Source organism: Malania oleifera, chromosome 4 (genome assembly GCF_029873635.1).
Source record: "Malania oleifera isolate guangnan ecotype guangnan chromosome 4, ASM2987363v1, whole genome shotgun sequence".
NCBI classification, from domain to species: Eukaryota; Viridiplantae; Streptophyta; class Magnoliopsida; order Santalales; family Ximeniaceae; genus Malania; species Malania oleifera.
The window spans coordinates 84,322,349-84,340,117 of NC_080420.1; the positions used below are offsets into that span (position 1 = coordinate 84,322,349).

The 17,769-nt window shown below is 33.3% G+C and overlaps 1 long non-coding RNA gene across 1 annotated transcript; it reads right to left on the reverse strand.

The window, feature by feature from the left end:
- Positions 1 to 200: 200 nt before the first annotated feature.
- LOC131152871 (uncharacterized) lies at positions 201 to 17,499 on the reverse strand. The gene is made up of 3 exons (XR_009136117.1): positions 17,427 to 17,499; positions 683 to 785; positions 201 to 529 (listed from the first exon to the last, which is right to left on the reverse strand). It is a non-coding gene; the product is annotated as an uncharacterized LOC131152871 (long non-coding RNA).
- Between the last annotated feature and the right edge of the window lie 270 nt (positions 17,500 to 17,769).

A 17,769-nucleotide genomic window follows, 5' to 3' on the forward strand; every position in this document is an offset into this window, starting at 1 on the left:
TGCCTCTTAAAAAAATTGTTAAAACTTCAATAATAATCCTTAGTTTATTTAATGGGGAAAAAAAACTGCTGAGTCGTTGACGTCTCCCCTGATTTCACGTCTTCCCTGATTTCTCTGTTGCAAGAGAAATTTGAACTTTAAAGTGTTCGTGCGAGTTAGATTTGTGATTACTATAAAAAAAAAAAAAAAGAAGCTAGAAGTTAACTTAAACAGGACAAAGATCCCATCTCGCTTTATTTAACCATCAGTTAAATATGACAGCGGCCGACTTGAGTATAAGCAACCTACAAAACGGCCTTTATTACATGAACATGCAGTGGATAGTGGAGAGTGGGAGTGGGATCCATCTTCTTAATAATTAATTAGCAATTCCTCCTGCAGTAACACATCCCATTTCTGCAAAAGCCGCTCAGAAGATGTTCCTTCTTCGTGCACACATCATAGCAGTTCTTTTCAAGGAAGCATAGCCCATGGAATTTGCCGCTAGGTGCCTCGCACACTTTCCCCTCCGCCGGCACCACCATCTGATCTGCACATCAAATTACACATACGAAAATTAATGCATGCCTATCAGCTCAGCTCAGAGAGAGAGAGAGAAATCTTAGAACTAAACAAATACCGGCCTAATAGAAAATATTATACTGAGAGAGAGAGAGAGAGAGAGAGAGAGAGAGAGACTTACGAGTGGCGAAGGCAATAAGAAGCAAGACGAAAAGGCCCAGCGATTTCCTCTCCATGTTGGTATTGGTATTGGTATTCGTGTTGAAATTCCTCTTTCGCTCTATCTGTATATATAGGCACTCATGGTGCGAGACGATGAGGAAGGAGGGAAGCCGCCGGTCCAGCTACTGCATGCACACCGACACGTGTCTAGTAAGCTGAATGGGTCAAGTTTGGGGACGGGCGGTGCACAGCTGCCTCTTGCTTCCACTTGTTCTTTGATGATCGGAATTTCAACTCGATCCGCTGAAAATTATATTCGACCGGCCTCTCAAGAGGATTTAGGTATAAATTAGTATTTAATTTAGATAAAAATTAATATAATATTATATTTAAATTCATTTAAATTTTTAAAATTTAAATTTGAGATTTAAAATTCTTATTCTCAAATGAGTATCAGTGTTTTTATATATTTATTTTTTTAATGTAAAATATGTAATTCTAAATTTTAGCATTATGTTTAGATATTTTAAATGGTAGGTATAAATTAAAATAGGTTAGCTTAAAATGAGTCGGATAACTAGCGACTTATTTATTTATTTTTCACTCATTTATATTAGTATCTTCGATCCTACCCATATATATATATATAAATTGCCTCGAAGCAACATCCTATGTCGGCGCCTGGGTACGGTTTCAAATATGCGAGGATTTCTGCATCATTTTGGACGTGAGCAGGTAAAGATGTTAGCTTAGGAAACTAGGATTAGATTAACAACTTGAAATATAGTGACACTTACGGGTAAAAGCATAGAAATTGTGGATACAATGATCAGAAGAAGAATTAATATAATTTGTCTTCAAGAAATTAAGTGGGTGGGGGAGAAAGCTAGAGAAGTTGATAAATTGAAATTTAAACTTTGGTACATTGGAAAAGAAAAGCATAAGAATGGAATAGGAATTATAATAGACAAAAACTTAAAAGATGGCGTTGTTGATGCAAGTAGAGTAAGGGATAGAATTATAAAAATCAAGATGGTATTAGGATAAGAGATACTAAATATCATTAGTGCTTCTGCTCCTCAAGTCGGCCTATCAAAAAATCTAAAGAGATAATTTTGGGAAGATATGGATAGTATTATATAAGGCATACCAGGGAGTGAAATAATGTTTATAGGAGGAGATATGAATGGACACGCTCGAAGGGATAATAAAAATTATGAGAGGATACATAGAGCATATGGATATGGAGACAAAAATGAGTCTAAAGAGATGATCTTAGACTTCGTTATGTCATATGATTTTAGTATAATGAATACTTGCCTTAAGAAAAGAGAATAACACTTAATAACCTTTAAAAGTTGACAAAATAGAAGTCAAATAGATTTTTTTTTTTTTATAACTAGGAGGGCACATCGTTTATCATGCAAGGATTGTAAGGTTATTCCAGGTGAAATTCTAACCACACAACATAGCATCTTAGTATTAGATATATGTATTAAAAAATGGAAGAAAAATGATAGAATAAACTAGTATAAGAGAATTAGGTGGTGGAACCTAAAAGGAGAAAATATAATAAAATTTAAAGATAAAATGATCAAAAATGGTGATTGGACTATAGAGGATGATATAAATACAAATACTCTTTGGAGTAGTTTAGTTAACTCTATTAAAAAGATAGTAAAAGAGATTTTAGGTGAATCAAGGGGAAGATTCTCAAATAGTAAAGAAAGTTGATGGTGGGATAAAGATGTATAAAAAGCCATAAAGACAAAAAGAATTTGGTATAAAACGTGACAAAAATGTAGAAACATGGATAACTTTGAAAAGTATAAAGAGGCAAGAAAAAATGCAAAAAGGTTTGTTAGTGAAACTAAATACTGATCATTTAATAGTTTGTATGATAGATTAGATACAAAAGAAGGGAAAAAAGATATATTTAAATTTACTAAAACTAGAGAAAGGAAGAGTAAGGACTTAGGAAATGTAAAATATTGTATAAAAAGTGAGGATGATATTGTCTTGATTAAGGACGAAGACATTAAAGAAAGACGACGATGCTACTTTAGTAAGTTGTTTAATGAACACCAAATAGAAGACTTAAACGTAGAATTGTAAAATGAGGAAAAGACTAAAAATATGAGATTTATTCGCAAAATTAGAGTTAATGAAGTTAAGTTTGCACTAAAAAAGATGAAAAATGGGAAAGCTTTGAGAGATAACATCTCAATTCTAGTTTGGAAATTCTTAGGTGATAATGGAATTATATGATTAACTAATTTATTTAATATAATTATAAAAACGAAAAAAATGTTAGATGAATGGAGGAAAAGTACTTTAATACCTATATAAAAAAAAGAAAGGAGATATTCAAAATTGTAATAACTATCGTGGAATTAAACTTATGAGTCATACGATAAAACTACGGGAAAGGATAGTTGAACAAAGATTAAGGTAACAAATGAAGGTCTCAAAAAATCAATTTGGTTTTATGCTAGGGAGATCTACCACAAAAGTTATATATCTTTTAAAAAGATTAATGGAAAAGTTTAGGGAAAAGAAGAGGGACCTTGCATATGATTTTTCTTGACCTTGAAAAAGCATATGATAGGATACCTAGGGAAGTTCTATGGTGGGTTTTAGAAAAAAAAAAAAAAAAAAGGTATATGTAGTAGGTATACTGTGTTGGTATATATGTATGCAATGCCCACCTCCCACGAGTTGATTGGCACACTTACCTGACATATGTATAGAGACCCGAAAAATTGAAATAATAAGAAAATAAAGAAAAGAAAGAATTTGGTTTGGTGTAAACTAAATCGTCGACGGTTTGGTGGGGGCGCAAAAAAATGTTGACGGGTTTGTGTTACTGCGGCCGGTTAAGGGTAAAATAATGAAAATGGTTTGTTTATAAAGCCAAACTGTTGATGGTTTTGTCCTGAGCGGAGTTGTATATAAAGGGGACTTAAAGTTCATTTTGAGAGGAATTAAATTGTTTCTCTCTCTCTCTCTCTCTCTCTCTCTCTCTCTTCAGTTTCTTCCACAAATCCCCCAAATCGATGATTGGACACCACTACAGGGTTCTAGGGTCGATCCTCGTTAATTTAATCAGAGTAGAATTGTGTTTTGAGGATCTTGGGCACCAATCCAAAGTTGAGGTAAGGGAATTGATTATGTTGGTTTAAGATTTAACTAGTTGATGGAGCGTGTGGGCCTAGGAATGTTAAGTAGTTATAATTCTGGGGTCACTACAAAAAATAGGGTTATTAGTGACGGTTTTAAACCATCACTAATACACAAAAAAACGTCACTACTAGTTTTAGTGACGGTTCTATGAGTATTAGTGACGATTTTCAATTTGTCGCTATACCTGCCATTACTAATACTTATTAGTGATGAAAATTTCAAATCGTCACTAATAATTGAGTGTTAGTGACGGATTACAACCGTCACTAGTAATAGCGGATTAGTGACGGTTTTAATCTATCACTAAAAAACGAAGCCCGTCACTATATATTCTACACCAGATCGATCAAAAACCGTCACTAATGCTCTATTATTAGTGACAATTTCAAATTCTTCACTAATTCTCTATTATTAGTGACGAATTAAATTCATCACTATTGCTTCATTATTAGTGACGGTTTTATATTCGTCACTATTACTACATTATTAATGACGGTTATAAAACCGTCACTATTACTCATTAGTAGTGACGGTTTAAAAAACGTCACTATTGGCCTTCTATTAGTGACGGTTTCAAAACCGTCACTATTTATCTATTATTAGTGACGGTTTCAGGGCCGTCACTATTGTTCTGCAGAACCGTTATTTATGGATTTAGTGACGATTTTAAATTGTCACTAAAGAAATAGTTTTAGTGACGATTTTGAAATCGTCACTAATACCTAAATTGCACAATTAATAGTGAAGTGAATTTTTTTCCAATTATATTATCCCGTAAAAATCTGATTCAAATTAATTCCTGTAAAAACCATAATTGCAATTCAAATTTAAGTACAAATATATTTTACAACTTCAAATTCAAATACAAAATATTATACAAATTCAAATTTAAATACAAAACATTATAAAAATTCAAATTTAAATACATTCCATTTGTTCAGATAAAAAAAAAGAAGAAGTGAAAAGTTGCATCCGAGCTGCATGACATCGTCCTTACGTTGTCACGGTTGCAAACCCCTACAAATTAAAAAAGTTAAAAAAATTAGTATACGGTTTTTGAAAATAAATCACTACGTAGCACATATACAAACATAAAAAATAAATCACATTAAGATCAGATTGTAGAGGATGAAATAATCCACCCCTCAATCAGTACACACCAATACAAAGAATGAAAAACACAGCAACAATGCAAATTAGGCAGCGCACACTAGCACAAAGCTGTCTATAGAACTTCAAAGGTTAAGTTCAAAAAGCAGTCACGACTATAGATTTCAGTATTGTAGGAGGAATCACAGATATACATAGCCTCGAATAACTGTAGGCACTTAAGTAGCCGTGCTGACACTCAATAAACAATCTAGCAGCAGCTACAAGCATTTGCAAGCAGGGCTAGGTGATCACGTACACACACAACATCATTACAGTATCTTCACTTGACATCCAATTAGAAGAAGAATCAGAAACATTTGTAAGTTGTCTTATGCTGAGGTAATGCATTGAAGATGTATTTTGGACTACCACCACAACCTTGAGGCTTTGAAGGACATAATGTGAAAGTTAACCAGTTAGATGGAAGGTATCATAGCTAAAATAAGCTTACGTTTTGATAGCCTTAAACTTGTAAATATGACATCATAAACATTAATTAAACTACACAGTTCTCACATAGGTGAGCCTATATTGCCAAGTAGAAAAAAAATTGATATATACTAGGAGAATTACATCGTGCCTACAGCAGTGGAACACGGTCGCTGCCAAGCAGCTGCGCATGACACAATGAGATCAAATTCCTAGATCTGACTCATTCGTTGAAACTGAACGAAGGTGTTGTAATAAAATGAAAAAAAAAAAATTATGATTAGTTAAGGAGAGTTAAGAAGAAACAAGGCCAAGACCCCTTGACAGTTCTTACCTCCTTAAAACTATGGGTCTCCTGAGAATTTTTAGGAAAAGGAAAAAGTTAGGATGCTAACTTATTTTGGAGATGTGATCGTCAAGATTTATTATTATTATTATTATTATTATTATTATTATTATTATTGTAATTATAAGCAACCAGATCCAAACTACTGGACAACGAACTAAAACACACATGCAAAAGACGTGAAATTTTGAACTAAAATGCACATGAAAACACGTGGACCGTAAAACAGACGTGTGGATACCCGGTGCGTAATCCAAAGAAAAAAAGAAAATTTTCCAACCAGTGTGCTTAGTTATATAAGAGATGCAAAAAGTAAATGATCGGATACCCAAAAAGTATTCACATTTGGGAGCCTCTCAATCCACAAACAAGAAAATTCATCCCAAGGAACAGTAGCTTCAGCCTTCTGGACGGGCTGGCTTCGTTTACTTATAAAACAAAGGATGAATAATAAGTATACGTGTTATCAAGGACATCACCGAGAAAAAGGCGTCAGACAGAATATCAATCAGAAAACAATGCATCCCACAGGCCTCTCCATTCTCAAGAACATGAAACAATCCAACAATTACAAATATATACAGAGGGTGAAAATTTCCTATGTATGTGTGAAACAATGCAAGACTCTTGCTGGAAGTGTGCTTCAACAAAATAATCCTAATGAAACTTGGCAAAAAGAAAAGCGAACACCTCTCAAAAATGTTTATACTACCCTATTTTAATGGTTTTGAAGGATCTGACTCACAAGATTGTTCAATACTCCAATTTGAATGGTAGGCTCAAAATCTAATTGAACAGGGATAGCTTCTTCTTCTAAGTTTATCTTACAAGATGTCCCTCACACTTTTTAATGTTTCACCGCATGTTCCTCAAAACTCGACAATATTTCTACAAATTCCTTGTAGCAGAAAATTAAACTCTTAACTTGATAAAATAAAATCCATTTGATAAAAATGGAACATAGTACAATCTGTGGAGGGGAAGACATCCTCCATGAATCAGCTAGAATACTTACAATAATGCTGCTTTTGAGCCTTGCAATCCCTTTGAAGGTTGGACAGCAAAATCCCCCATAAATCTTAGTAGAATGCACCTAAAGAGAAGCAAGAAAGATGACCCTGCCCCCCTAACGAAAAGAAAGAAAAACCTTTCCCTTAGTTGCCTTCTCCCCTGTACTACCCAACCTCCTTTTGCCCATTCTCACTTTGTCATCGTTGGGACCAGTTTATTTTCCACAATGAGCCCCCCATCTACTGGGATGTAGGCCGAATGACCATTTCTATCACCCTGCCCCTGCCAACAGAGCTGGATTTGCCTTTGGGCATAGTTCAAGGCCCCATCCCAATCCCACCAGGCGGCTTTTGCCTCCATTCCCAAATGCATTATCCCTAAAAACCCAAATCTGCCTAGCCAGCAGAGTTTACACTCAGCTTTAATAAATTCTACACTACAATGAAATGCAAAAAACTGACTTTTACAGTTCTATATCTAGAAACTACAACCAGCAACCTAAACACAACAATATTATGGTTCCGCAACCTCAAAGACAGCAACATCACAGAGTTACAGTGTACAGTAACATTACAATCCAACAATTTCAATTGCCAATGCATCTTCATCAAATTCAGATGAATGAAGTGTTGGGTGTCCCTCCTTGTGGGGCCCTTGGATTGAAAGTTGCACCATTATTTATTGTTGTTGTTGGCTTCCCATAAAGGAAAACAGTGCAATATGTTTTTTTTTTTGTTTTTGGGCTCCAAGGCCTCAGGCACAGTAAGAGTTGTTGCCCCTTCATCTCCTTTTTTGTTTCATCTGCGTTTCCCTGCTTGCTGCCATTAGACTCTCGGTTTTTCATCACTAGCTCCCAACGCCTGCAACAGCAAACACCTGTAGCCAGCACTTGCTGCACGCCCACCCACCAGCGTTGGTCATCTTCTCTAGTGCAGCTACCTGCTGCTGCTTCTTCTTCGTGTGTCTCCAGCTAAGTGAGGGCAGACGCAGATGGCAGCCACCAATATCACGGAGACAACCTCACTGCGGCATTGAGTAGTATAACATTATTTTCATTTCATTTGTATAGCATCGTTGTATTATTTATATATAATTGGGAATGTTTATTCATTTTCTCCAACATGTATGTGTGAATGAAAGTTGTGTATGACAGTTTCGAATGAAATACAATGTTATTACCTATTTTTAATAGTGATATAAACGCAATGCATGGGTCTTTTAGCCTTTAATAATATTTTATGTTATAATTTATTTAATTATTTATTTCGCATTTCATAACCCGAATTCATGCAAATTATTTATTTATTATCAAAGAAATAGCCATCATGATGCAAATCATCTCAAAAAATTATGGTCACTATTTTAATCCTCCTATCATACATGCAATTATACTCTAATAAAAAAACTATAAACTGAAGAAAACCTTAAAATCAAACATTCACATTTATTTTTTTTAGAATAGTATTACAATGAAAAATGTTGAGTTAGTAAATAACTTTAAAAATGGAGCAAATGAAAATACAATAATTTTTTAAAATTTTAAAATAGTTAATAGAATTGGATAGATATATTCACTTTTTCTTTACTAGTGTGACAAATATTCTATAACGTGACAAAGTGTAGTTCATTTTTCATTTAAAATAACTGAACTACAATTTAAAAAAAATAAGTACGTATTCACTTGTGAAAATAATTTTATTTTTTAATTTTCAATTTTCAAACATTTATAAAAATGTCACAATGTTTTCAAATTATTCAAAATATAGAAAAGTTGGAAAATGTCTTTTCTTTTAAAAAAATATTTTAGATTTTTGGCTCTTACTTTACATATGGAAGAAGGTAATTATAAAAAATAGAAACATTAATTTATTTTTTTCCTTTTTTATATTAATTTTTTAAAAAATTATATAAATATTAATTTATTTTTTAATCAGAAAATCTCGCACTGCGAGATTTGAATGGTCAGGGCAATGGTGGTTTGACGCGTGACAAATCTCGCAGTTTGGTCCTACGAGATTTAAATGGTCAAGAAAATCAGGTTTTGACGGGTGGTAAATTTGACAGCTTGGTGTTGGGACGCTAGATTAAACTGCAAGATTACGTGAGCACTAGATCAGAAATATTTTTCCAAACGAAGTATTATTTTATATTTTATTATAAAATAATAATAAAACTGGAAAAAACTGCTTTGCATGCTGAATGAGTCAAGATTGGGGACATGTGGTGCTGAGGCGACTGTGTGTCGTTCGGCTCCCCGCCCACGTACCTTGATAATTGTCTTGATAAGGTACGACACAAAATTCAAACCATTATCTTGATAATTGTGGAAGTTAAATTGAAAATGACTTTTCCCGTTTTTAGCATATTACTGTTTAAGATTTTACTTTGTCGGTTGACGTTTGATAAAAGGATAATTTTTTTTAAAAAAAAAATTGAAATTTGATTTTTTTTTCTTTTACTTTTTTGAGATTTTAAAAATACTGCAAGTCTCTCTTGAGCTTTACTAAAAAATAAATTTTTTTTTTCGAAATATATGTATACTTTTTTTTTGGTAAAATATAAAGAAAATTTGTATCTTTTTTACAATCTCATGAAAGATTTATGATATTTTTAAATTTTATTGGAGATTTTAAAACATTTGAGCAGGTTAGTATCTTATTTCTTATAATAAATATTCTCATACAAATAGTTTAGCATTAGTAAAAATGTGTTAAGAGTAAATTGGGTCGTGGTTACACAAATTATTGTTTTGACGGATTCTTAAATGTCACTTTAAAACTAGGTAATAACTATTCAATTTTATTTAAATCGGTTTTGGCTTTCTCAAATTTAGTCTTTTTTTTTCCTCTTCTTTTGCTACTCAAGACCTTCTCCCCTTAACCCGCATTGTCATTTTGTTTCCTTCCCCTTCGCCCAATGATTAGTTAGGTACTTTCGGATCAGAAATGAACTTCTATAAGTGAGCGTTGGGGATTATTTTTTTGTTTTTTTAAATTATTCACCAATTGAGGTATTTACAATTCACTTCCATTTCCATAATCTATTGCTCCAATTTTATACACGAACTCTAATTTTCTCAAGAACTCATCTCTGATTTGAAATTGTGAGGAAAAGATTTGTTAGTTAAATGTTATTGAAAGATTTTTAATGGTGATTTGTGCATTTTAGAAGGCATTCCAACATTTATGTTTAGTGATATTATTAGGGTCTTTTTTTTTTTTTTTTAGAATATTGAGTTTGATTTTTTATTTGATAGTGTGAGGTTCAGATTTTGGTTTGTATTGGAAGGCATTCATCAAAATTTTTTATTTTTAGTTATATGCTTAATGTTGTTTTTTGTCCCACATTGATAGAATAGTTCCACATTAGTATAAAAGGTTGTTTTGAATTTTTTATATTATTTGTCCCACATTGGAGAGAAGTATTTTTTAGACTTGAGGTTGAAGGTATATAAAGAGTTCAACTCTTCATTTGTAAAACACACCTCGAAGTTGTACTTTGTCAAGAAATAGTGCATTGATCATTGGTGCCCGGGGACGTAGGTAATTCTATACCGAACCTCGTAAACTTCTTGTCTTGTTCTTTTTACTATTTTAATATTAGTTTCTGCATTACTTTTATTTCTTATATATTCAATAGCAATAGTTGTAGTATTGGTGTTTGACAAGAGTGGGGTGCCCGACACAATAATTGGTATCAAAGTTAGGTTGAATAGTGTTGATATGGAGGTGTTCCTTTGTTAGGATCCTTGATTCCACGTTTGATGCCTAAGAAAGATCTCGTCTAAGAGAGTGCTTAGAAACCATTGTGGTTCAGTCGCTTCCTGAAGGTCGGCCTAGTCAAAGTTGAATTTCATAAGATAAAACATAGTAGACACAGTTGGTACGTACTATTCATCCTAGGTCTTTTGTTTTGTTGGTTGCTATTTAATATATAGAAGATGACAAAAACTAGTGTAGCAGTAGAAGAAACTCTGTCCACACGAACTCCAACCCCTTCGTCTTTGACATCATCATTGAAGACGATAACTAATGCTCGATTTAAGGTGGATAAATTTGATGGTACTAATAATTTTGGTATGCGGCAATATGAGGTGATGGATATCTTGTATCAGCAAGAACTAGATATTGCTTTGGATGATAAACCAATAGATATAGGTGACAGATATTGGAAAAAGATCAATCGTTAGGCATGTGGTACGATTCATCTGTGTCTCACCAAAAATAAGAAATATTGTGTTATGAGGGAGACATCTGCAAAGAAATTGTGGAAAACATTGGAAAATACATTTATGACCAAGAGTCTAAAAAATCAACTCTATTTAAAAAAGAAATTGTTTTGCTTCCAGTATCAACCAGGTATTTCGATTAATGACCACATAAATGCTTTCAATAAAATTTTGGTCGATTTGTTAAATTTGGATGAAAAGGTGAAATATGAGGATAAAGCCATATTGTTACTGAATTCTCTTCTTGGTGAGTATGAACATTTGACCACCACTTTATTGTATGAGAAAGATAAAGTTACTTATGATGCTATTTGTACTGCATTGATTAGTACTGAATGCAGAAAGAAGGATCAGAGGGTCCATAAGGAAACAGTAGAAGCACTAACAATAAGGGGATGTTCTCAGAGTCATATGCTTGGAAGGAAGAGTAAATCTCATGGGAGGAGTAAATCTCATGGGAGACCTGCTAAAGATGAATGCGTATTTTGTTGTGAGAAAGGGCATTAGAAGAAAGATTGCCTTCAATTACAACAGAAGAATAAGGGTAAAGCACATTCTAATGCCAATATAGCCAATGATGATGGACGTGAGTCAGATTTTTCTCTTGTTGGAACATCTTCGTCACATTATTTTGGTGAGTGGATTTTGGATTCTGGTTGTTCCTATCACATGTATCCCAATCGAGAATGGTTTTCTAATTTTGAAGAATTAGATGGTGGGGTTGTATTTATGGGAAATGATAATACCTGTAAAACAATTGGAATAGGATCAATATAGTTGAAATGTCAAGATGGAACTATTAAGACCTTGACTAATGTTAGGTATGTTCCAAGCCTAAAGAAGAATCTGATTTCATTGGGTGCCTTAGAATCTAAAGGGTTCACTATCACTTTGAAAGATGGAACCTTAAAGATTGAATTAGGTGCGCTGGTGGTGATGAAAGGAATAAAGAAAAATAATTGTATTATTTACAAGGCAGTACAGTCATTGGCTCAGCAGCTGTTGTTTCTGATAAAGATGTAGGTTCAGATATAACCAGGTTATGACATATGCGATTAGCACATGCAGGAGAAAATTTTTTGTAACAATTAGCTAAGCGAGGTTTGTTAAGGGGTGCAAAGGTGTGTAAACTTGAATTTTGTGAGCATTACATTGTAAGAAAATAAATTAGAGTGAAATTTGGCACAACAATCCATCAGACTGAAGGTATTTTAGACTACATCCATACAGATGTATAGGGCCCACAAAAACAGCTTCGTTGGATGGTATGCATTATTTTGCCACTTTTGTTAATGATTTTTCCAGAAGAGTTTGGGTGTATTCTATGAAGCATAAAAATGAAGTGTGTGATATTTTCCTTAAGTGGAAAAAATTAGTTGAAAATCAAACTAGCAAAAAGATTAAACGGCTCAGATCAAATAATGGTGGTGAATACACGAGTGACCCATTTATGAAGGTATGTCAGGATGAAGGTATTGCTCGATACTTCACAGTTCGAAATACACCACAATAGAATGGGGTGGCAGAGAGCATAAATCAGACTTTGCTGGAGAAAGTTCGATGTATGTTGTCTAATGCTGGGTTAGAAAAAAGGTTTTGGGCTGAGGCTATTACATATGTGTATCATCTCATCAATTGTCTACCATCATCTGCGATAGGGGGAAAAACATCTTATAAGGTATGGTCTGGAAAGCCTGCTAGTGATTATGCTTCTTTACATGTATTTGGTACTATGACTTATTATCATGTTAAAGAATCTAAGTTGGATCCAAAAGCCAAGAAAGCAATATTCTTGGGGATAAGTGCAGGAGTCAAAGGATACCGTCTTTGGTGTGTAGAGACGAAAAAAATAATTTTAAGTAGAGATGTGACTTTTGATGAACTTGTGATGATGAAGAAAACAGTACGCAAGGAGTCACGAGTTGAAGAGAAGACTAGTGGTACTCAACAACAAGTGAAGGTTGAGACAATTTTGGGAAACCCAGTGAGAAATGAGACTGCACAAGGTAACTCTCCAGTTATGGTGGGGAATAGTGTATAAGAAAAGGAGATTTTAATTCGAGAGTCTTTATAGCAACAAGAATCAATTGTTTCTCAGAGGCCAAGATGAGAAATTCGAAAACTTGCTCGGTATACTGATATAGTGGCCTATGCACTTCCAATTGTGGATGATAATGTTCCTTACACTTTCAAAGAAACAGTGAGGAACTCTGAATCAGACAAGTGGAAAAGAGCAATGGATGAAGAATGCAGTCTCTTCATCAGAATCAGACTTGGGAGCTAGCCCAGTTGCGTAAGGGTAAGAAAACAATTGGTTGCAAATGGGTTTATGTAAAGAAAGAAGGATTTCCAAATGCAAATAATGTTCACTTCAAAGCTAGATTGGTAGCTAAGGGCTATGCACAAAAGGAAAGCATTGATTATAATGAGGTATTTTCTCCAATTGTTAAACATTCTTCCATTCGAATTTTGTTGGCTTTGGTAGCACAATTTGATCTTGAACTAGTTCAGCTCGATGTAAAAACTGCATTTTTGCATGGTGATTTGGAAGAGAAAATCTATATGACTCAGCGAGATGGATTTCAGGTTGCTGGAAAAGAAAATTGGGCATATAAACTGCGTATATCATTGTATGGTTTAAAATAGTCTCCAAGACAGTGGTACAAACGATTTCATCAGTTTATGATGGGTCAGAAGTACATTAGAAATAAACATGATCATTGTGTTTATTTTCGCAGACTAAAAAATGGATCTTTTATATATTTACTCTTGTATGTTGATGATATGTTGATAACTTCAAAGAATATGGAAGAAATCAACAAGTTGAAAAGTCAGTTAAATCAAGAGTTTAAGATGAAGGATTTTGATGAAGCAAAGAAGATACTTGACATGGAGATTCATAGAAATAGAATGATAGGAAAAGTTAGTTTTTATCAGAAATAGTATTTGAAGAAGGTAGTATAAAGTTTTGGCATGTCTGAGTAGTCAAAACTAGTAAACACTCCTTTTGCTCCTCATTTCAAATTTAGTGCAGCTTTATCTCCTAAATCATATGAGGAACGTAAGTATATGTCACAGGTTCCTTATGCAAGTGCTGTTGGTAGTTTGATGTATGCAATGGTTTGTACTAGACCTAATATTTCACAAGTTGTTAATTTGGTGAGCAGGTATATACATGATCCGAGTAAATGACATTGGCAAGCTGTGAAATGGATTTTGAGATATATTATGAATATGATTGATATTTGTATAGTATTTGAGAAAAATAATACTATTAATTAACGTGTTGTTGGATATGTGGATTCAGATTTTGCAGGTGATTTGGATAAATGTCGATCAACTGCTGGATATGTTTTTACATTTTCTAATGGTCCAGTGAGTTGGAGGTCTACCTTACAGTCTACCATTGCTTTGTCTACAACAAAAGCAGAGTACATGGTAGCTTTAGAGGCTGTTAAAGAAGCTATTTAGTTGCAGGGTTTACTTAAAAATTTGGGAGTTGTTCATAAGCATATTGTTGTGTTTTGTGATAGTTAGAGTACTATTCATTTGGCAAAGAACCAAGTCTACTATGCACGAACAAAGCACATCGACGTTTAGTTTCATTTTATGCGGGATATTATTGATGGAGGCAAGATACTTCTTTAGAAGATTGCTACAACTAAAAATCCTGCATTGACCAAAATTGTGACAACAATCAAGTTCAAATATTGTTTGGACTTGATCAATATCTTACAAGTCTGAATATTTTTGGGAGGCGTCGATGATGTGGAACTCCAGAAAATGTTGGTGATTGAAAAATTTGTTGAATTTATTGTCAAGGTGGAGATTTGTTATTTTTTGTCCCACATTGGTAGAATAGTTCCACATTATAAAAGGTTGTTTTAAATTTTTTATATTATTTGTCCTACATTGGAGAGAAGTGTTTTTTAGGCTTGAGGTTGAAGTTATATAAAGAGCTCAACTCTTCATTTGTAAAACACGCCTCAAAGTTATACTTTGTCAAGAAGTAGTGGATTGATCATCGGCGCCCAAGGACGTAGATAATTGTATACCGAACCTCGTAAATTTCTTGTCTTGTTCTTTTTACTATTTTATTATTAGTTTCTGCATTACTTTAATTTCTTATATATTCAATAGTAATAGTTGTAGTGTTGGTATTTGGCACAAGTGGGGTGCCCGACACAACAATTAAATCAATAGACTTATACAAAAATATTGTTTGTTATTCAATAAGATTGTTTTGTTAAAGTAGTGTTATATTCAAATTATTCGTGAAAATTGTTTAGCTTGGTTAATTATTTGTTTAAATTGTTAGGTTAATGTAGAGATATTGACAGTGTTGGAATAAATATTTTTAATTGTTAGTGTAAAATAATGATTCTTATTGAACATTAAGATTGCTTTGTTAAATTAGGTTTATTTTAAAATTTATTGTGGTAATTGTTTAGTTTGATTAGTTATTTAAAGTGCTAAATCAATATCGAGATCGGTCTTGATAATGTTGGAATAAATATTTTAAATTATTAGTGCTTAATTGATTTTAAGCACTCAGGTGTCCAATTTGGACATACGAGGTCCAAACTGAATTGAATTCAGTCCCGACATGTCTATCACATTGAGTTGGATATGCCAAAACTAACTGTGCCCAAAAACTCCTCACCGAGAACTTGTTGTCCACTTAGAAGTAAAGTTATAATACAAACAAACTTAACAAACTTAGAGGATTTTAGCACTCAGGTGTCCAAGTCGGGCATACGAGGTCCAAACCGAGTCAGGTTAATTTCAACTAATCAAACTTAACTCTTTAATATTGTATCAATTTTTTTTAAATATGTCTGAATGTCCAATCATTTTACTATATATATCAAATCATTTTTACTTATAGTACATATACATATATGTTAAAAAATCATATACTAATTTTTTGTATAATTATATTACTTTATAGGATTTGCGGCTGTCACAATATCAGGATGATATTAGACACTACAATCGGATATATCTTTGGCTTTTTTTTTGTATTTTTTGTTATCTGAACAAAATGAATTTTTATATTTAAAATTAAATTTGTATTTGAATTTTGAATAATTTGTATTTAAATTTTGAATAAATTATGAATTTTTAGTAATTCTGATTCAATATTATGTATGCTAAAATGTAATTACAAGTTTTTACAAGAATTAATGAATGAATTAAAAAAAATATATTTATTTTAAAATATTAGTGACATATTTCAAACTGTTACTAATAATACCACATTTAGTGACAGATCAAAAATCATCACTAATACTTATGACTTTAGTGATGATTTTGAGTCGAGAAAATGTAAAATTTATATTAATGATCTTAGACTTTTAGTGACGAAATAAAATCATCACTAATATTTTATTATTAATGACGATTTTTAAATTCATTACTAATAAGTATTAATCACTATCATTTTAGCGACTAATTTGAAACTGTCACTGATAATAACTGAACCGTCATTAATTACTATAAATAAAAATTTTAAATTATCACTAATAACCTTATTTTTTATAGTGAATTTGAATCACCACAAACCAATCGTGCCTGAACATTCCTTTTATGTTATTTTGCCCCATTTAAAGCATGATTTCGTGTATGTATTTACTTACGGTGAATTTACTTTGTCCTGACAATTCCCTTAACATGTAAACATCTTTTTCTTAATAAAACTTTTCTTGCCTCTTAAAAAAATTGTTAAAACTTCAATAATAATCCTTAGTTTAGTTAATGGGGAAAAAAAACTGCTGAGTCGTTGACGTCTCCCCTGATTTCACGTCTTCCCTGATTTCTCTGTTGCAAGAGAAATTTGAACTTTAAAGTGTTCGTGCAAGTTAGATTAGTGATTACTAAAAAAAAAAAAAAAAAAAGCTAGAAGCTAACTTAAACAGGACAAAGATCCCATCTCGCTTTATTTAACCATCAGTTAAATATGACAGCGGCCGACTTGAGTATAAGCAACCTACAAAACGGCCTTTATTACATGAACATGCAGTGGATAGTGGGGGGTGGGAGTGGGACCCATCTTCTTAATAATTAATTAGCAATTCCTCCTGCAGTAACACATCCCATTTCTGCAAAAGCCGCTCAGAAGATGCTCCTTCTTCGTGCACACATCCATGCAGTTCTTTTCAAGGAAGCATAGCCCATGGAATTTGCCGCTAGGTGCCTCGCACACTTTCCCCTCCGCCGGCACCACCATCTGATCTGCACATCAAATTACACATACGAAAATTAATGCATGCCTATCAGCTCAGCTCAGAGAGAGAGAGAGAAATCTTAGAACTAAACAAATATCGACCTAATAGAAAATATTATATAAACTGTTAAACAAGGCTGAGAGAGAGAGAGAGAGAGGGAGAGGGAGAGAGAGAGAGAGAGACTTACGAGTGGCAAAGGCAATAAGAAGCAAGACGAAAAGGCCCAGTGATTTCCTCTCCATGTTGGTATTGGTATTGGTGTTGAAATTCCTCTTTCGCTTATCTGTATATATAGGCACTCATAGTGCGAGACGATGAGGAAGGAGGGAAGCCGCCGGTCCAAATACTGCATGCACACCGACACGTGTCTAGTAAGCTGAATGGGTCAAGTTTGGGGACGGGCGGTGCACAGCTGCCTCTTGCTTCCGTTGAAAATTATATTCGACCGGCCTCTCAAGAGGATTTAGGTATAAATTAGTATTAAATTTAGATAAAAATTAGTATAAAACTATATTTAAATTCATTTAAAT